Source organism: Portunus trituberculatus, chromosome 50, assembly GCF_017591435.1.
Source record: "Portunus trituberculatus isolate SZX2019 chromosome 50, ASM1759143v1, whole genome shotgun sequence".
In the NCBI taxonomy this organism is placed as follows: Eukaryota; Metazoa; Arthropoda; class Malacostraca; order Decapoda; family Portunidae; genus Portunus; species Portunus trituberculatus.
Window position 1 is genome coordinate 27,294,942 of NC_059304.1, and position 5,284 is coordinate 27,300,225.

At 52.6% G+C, this 5,284-nt stretch overlaps 1 protein-coding gene and 1 long non-coding RNA gene across 2 annotated transcripts in view; one reads left to right on the forward strand and one right to left on the reverse strand.

The window, feature by feature from the left end:
• The window catches only part of LOC123500111, a 17,925-nt gene extending 15,695 nt beyond the window's left edge, over positions 1–2,230 (forward strand). Inside the window, exon 3 of the long non-coding RNA XR_006673178.1 lies at positions 2,220–2,230. This is a non-coding gene — a long non-coding RNA (uncharacterized LOC123500111). The remainder of the gene's footprint in view (positions 1–2,219) is intronic.
• The window catches only part of LOC123499935, a 133,768-nt gene that overhangs the window by 44,130 nt on the left and 84,354 nt on the right, over positions 1–5,284 (reverse strand). The gene's annotated exons all lie outside the window — the stretch shown is intronic.

Sequence of the window (5,284 nt, forward strand, 5' to 3'; positions counted from 1 at the left end):
CTGCTGCTGCTGCTGCTGCTGCTGCTGCTGCTGCTGCTGCTGCTGCTGCTGCTGCTGCTGCTGCTGCTGCTGCTGCTGCTGCTGCTGCTGCTGCTGCTGCTGCTGCTGCTGCTGCTGCTGCTGCTGCTGCTGCTGCTGCTGCTGCTGCTGCTGCTGCTGCTGCTGCTGCTGCTGCTGCTGCTGCTGCTGCTGCTGCTGCTGCTACTGCTGCTGCTGCTGCTGCTGCTGCTGCTGCTGCTGCTGCTGCTGCTGCTGCTGCTGCTGCTGCTGCTGCTGCTGCTGCTGCTGCTGCTGCTGCTGCTGCTGCTGCTGCTGCTGCTGCTGCTGCTGCTGCTGCTGCTGCTGCTGCTGCTGCTGCTGCTGCTGCTGCTGCTGCTGCTGCTGCTGCTGCTGCTGCTGCTGCTGCTGCTGCTGCTGCTGCTGCTGCTGCTGCTGCTGCTGCTGCTGCTGCTGCTGCTGCTGCTGCTGCTGCTGCTGCTGCTGCTGCTGCTGCTGCTGCTGCTGCTGCTGCTGCTGCTGCTGCTGCTGCTGCTGCTGCTGCTGCTGCTGCTGCTGCTGCTGCTTACTACTACTACTACTACTACTACCTCCACCCCATGTTTATTGATGCGTCAATTAGGGCTCCACTACTTGGAGGTCATTAGCCCCAACTCTCGCTAATGACTGTGGCATCCAACCATATCTAATACTCTATAATATAAACATTAGTTGTTACCTATAAATTCACTCTACCTCTACTCTATCTACTCTTATGCCACTCTCCACCACTGTAGCCTCACAGTCAAGGCCACTTAAATCTGCAGGTGTGGGAGTGGAATGCCTTGTCCCCCTGAGACACAGGAGGGCTGATCTGAGGAGGAGAATGAAAGACGGCACCTCATCCATGCGACGACATGGCTCCTTGGCTGGTGCTTCTTTTCTGCCATTAGGTCGGCTAGTCTTGAGTAGAAGCACTGAGCCTTGGAGCCCATCCCGCCAGATGTGGTGAAGACCAGAGGTGTGAAGCTGCCCTGGTCAACGTGTTGGATTCTCTCCCCATACGCTCGGATCTTCTCCTGCTCATTCTTGCGGTGGGCGGCCTCCAGGAGAGTTCGTGGTGACAGGCGGCCATCGGGTCAAAGATCCGTATGTCCATGAATGCTTTCTGTCCCTTGTCCAGAACCCTCGTGCGCTGACGTCGACTCGAGCCTCGTTGGTGGCTCCAGTGGTGCAAGGAGAGGGCTGATGCCTGGGATGGTGCGCATGGCGAATCTCCATCGATGCTGCAAGCCGTGGGTGTAGGCGGAGTAGGCTGCATGAGGCTCAGTCCTGGCCATGTCAGACAGGACCTCCACCTCATGTATCCACTCCTTCACCTTCTCTCCTATGTATTCCTTCTTGAACTCCTCTGTTCCGATGACAGCACCCAAATGCCGCTGTCCATCCTTTGTTATTATAACTCCACTGCCACTGAAGCTATCCACTGCACTGTCATAGTGTTCAGGCTTTACAATAAGGACGGACTTAGCGGCACTGGGTGTGTACCCTATGATGGGACCATTATCGTTCACTAAGCCCCACCATTTTTCAAGTCTGTTATTTTGCCGGCCCCTGACAGGTCATCCGCGTACGCCACTTGCTTCACACTCGTTTTCTCATATGAGATAACTTGTTGCAGCACTGAAAGTCCGAGGGCGTACATCGCCATGGCCACTGGGTCACCTTGTGTTGTCCCTTCCATGGACTTTAACACCTTAACACTATTACCACTATTACTACATATGTACAAATCCGAGGGGTCACTATATGTGTTTTCTACATAGTGTGCCAGAGAGGACATTTTACTCGAATGTTATGAAGCATTGTTTTCTGTTAATAGTGTTGAAAGCGTTTTGGCGTCCACTAATAACACCGCTTCACAATTGTCTTCACTGAATATTTCCCTCATAGCGTGGATGGCGGCTTCCTCCTGCCTGCTGTCCTGCACACACTTGCAGGTTCCCCGCTGCCCTCCTCACGTCGTCCTTGACCACCGTCATGACGCATTTACCCACGATGCGTCTTATCACCTCGCCGATGCCAATTGGTCTGCATCCCGGCTTTTTGTCCAGCGGGATTAATCGGCATGCGGTGAGAGCCTCGACGTGGTGACAATTTGTGGTGGCAAGCTTCCTCGCCAGTGCTGCCAGGGCGCCGCATAGGTCGTTAGCGGCACTGCCACAGAGTGCGCCGCTCAACAGGCGACGCCACCCTCTAGCGTCTGGTCCTGAGGGACCAGCACTGCCGTGTGTCTGGAGACTTCTTCCAGATCATCTCTCCAGTTATCACCTCGTAGATGACATCATTGGGCTTGCGGAAAGGCCCCTGCATCCTGAGGCCCTCTTCGTCACTGGGGAGGATGTTTTCCTTCAGCAGGTGGATGGTTTCCCTGGTGAGGGGCAACACACCACCTGACTGCTGTTCATTAAGTGCCCGCAGAGCCTTGGACACCTGTCCTTGCCGCATATTGCCAGCGAAATTACGGGCTTTGTCTTCCTGCCTTTGTTGGTTTCCTGATGGTCTTGGCAGCCTCTTCTGGATGGCTCGGGCTTCCTCCAGGAGCTCATCCAGTTGGTTGTTCTGCCATAGACCCACTCTTCTTGCGACGGCTTTCACGTTTTCCGCCACCTTCGCATTCCTATGTGTCTTTTGAAAGAAGAGTTTTGGCAGTGTGAAGAATAATTTCATCGCATACGGTGCGAGGGGTGACTCTTGTAAGTAATTGTTGAGGAGGATGACCATCTCTTGTACAATTTTGTTGGTGGCTGCACACTTTGGTGGATCGAACAGATGACATGTAGACCACCCAGCTAATTCTATGTAAGTGTTGTTCACCCACATGGTTGTTTCTTCTTCTGTTAGTCCTTTCCAGACTAAGTTTCTCCTCCCATTTGTATGTCTCGCGGCTCCTCCTCCCTCTCCCTGCCCTGGTGGTCACGTCCCAGGGGGTTTTGGCATCGATCTCCCTTTCTACAATTTATACACTTTTTGTTTTGTCTCACACATTGACAATTAACACATCTGTGTTCCTCTTTTGTACACTGACAACATCTTCTTTGTGCAGGTGGGTTAGACATTGTATTAATAACATGACATTATTAGAAAGAGAGAGAGCGAGAGAGAGAGAGAGAAGTGAAGGAGGGAGGGGAGGGGAAGAGGTAGGAGGGAGGAGTGAGAGAGAAGGGAAGAAGGGGAGGGAGGGTAAAGGGAGGGTAGGAGGAAGGGGAATAGGGAAGGAAAGTGACAACAGAGAGAGAGAGAGAGAGAGAGAGAGAGAGAGAGAGAGAAGGAGGAAGGAGGGAGGTAGGGGAAGAGGTAGGAGGAGGAGGGAGAGAAGGAAGCAGGGGAGAGGGGGTAGGAGGAGGAAATAGGGAAGGAAAGTGACAAAGTGACAGAGAGAGAGAGAGAGAGAGAGAGAGAGAGAGAGAGAGAGAGAGAGAGAGAGAAGGGAGAGAAGGAAGGAGGGAGGGATGGTAGAGGAGAGGTAGGAGGGAGGAGGAGTATGGGAGGAGGCACAACAGAGAGAGAGAGAGAGAGAGAGGAGGAAGGAGGAAGGAGGAGGGAGGAGGAGGGGGAGGAGGAGATAGCAGAGAGAGAGGAGAGAGAGAGAGAGAGAGAGAGAGAGAGAGAGAGAGAGAGAGAGAGAGAGAGAGAGAGAGAGAGAGAAACATTTATGGTAAATAATAATAATTAATAATAATAAACGGTTTATTAATTAGGCAATGTAAAAAAATACACTGAAAATGTACAGGGGGACATTACCACAATGAACTAAAAATGCTTAACCTAACTATGGATAAACTTAACCTAGTAATTCACTTATTTATTTAAAGCTCGCACAATAGTGGGCACCGCGCTGAGCCGGTACCGATCCGTGTGCGGTGCTCTCAAAGGCGCCACGCGATTATGGTGTCGGGTGGCGCGAGCAGGGGGAGGCACGTCGGGTGGTAGCAGGTGGCGGAGACGTGGATGACGCAGCAGTCCTTCCCAAATTTTTCCAAGGCTTCCTGGTGTCTTGTGGCCAGCCTCGGCAGACTCAGGCAGGTCAGGGCGTCCTCGTAGGACCTGTAGGCAGGCCCAAGGATGACCCTGAACGCCCTCCTCTGAACCCTCTCCAGCTGTTGTCGTTGTGTGAGGTTCAGGAGGAGGACCACGCTGGGGCGGCGTACATGAGCTTAGGGAGTATAAAGATGAGGTACACTCCTCAGCTCATCTGCCGGTGCTCCCAGGGACCTGAGTCGGCGCAGTAAATAGATTTTATATGAGGCTGACCTGATGATGTTGGAAACATGCTGCTTCCATGTTAACTGATCATCCACCAAGACACCTAGAAGCTTGGTGCTGCGGACCACCTGGAGGAGTGAGGGCCCACAGAAAGCTGGGAGGGGAACTGCTGCTGTGGAGGTACAAATGTGCATCACCACGGTCTTGGTGTGGTTGATGGTCATTTTGTTGTCATCCGTCCACGTCTGTAGTTGGTTTAGAGTGGACTGCAGTGCTGAGAAGTCTGGGTTGGTGTTGTTGACGGGTACGCCCACGGTGCAGTCGTCCACATACTTCCAGCGGTGGGGGGTGTGGACGAGAGCATCGTTGATAAGGATGAGGAAACACAGGGGACCCATCTTGGTCCCCTGAGGGACCCCGCATGTGAGCTGTTGGAAAGAGGAGACAGAGCCCTGATAACGAACGGCCTGACGCCTTCCCGTGAGGAAGTCTGCCAACCACGCTATCAGGTAGGAGAGGCCCAGAGTGATGGCTTTATTTATCACAACAGTGTGATTAACAAGATCAAAGGCCTTTCTGAAGTCCACAAAAGCAATAGCTAGAGAAGTGTTGCGTTTGTCCAGGTGGCTGTGGACGAATTCCAGGAAGCTGACAAGGTAGTGAGATGTGGAGGTGGATTTAATATTGCCAAATTGTTGTGTGTCAATAGAGTTACAAATTTTGTTATAGGCCCAGTCGAAAACAAAATCTTCACAGATAAGGCTGGGTATAGGGGTGATGGCGACTGGTCTTAGATCATTCAGTGACTGTGGATTAGAAATTTTGGGGAGGGGGGTGACGTAAGATGTCTTCCAGTCATCGGGGCAGGAATGTTGAGCAAGGAGGCATTGATGATAGAGCAAAGGGGTGTGGCAAGTTCTGGGGCAAATTCTCTGTAAATTTTGATGGGAGGTCAGTGGGAGTGGTGGATCTGTTTAGTTTAAATTTAAGAAGCTTCCTGTAAACATCAACCTCCTGGACAGGGGTGGAGGGAGGAGGCAGG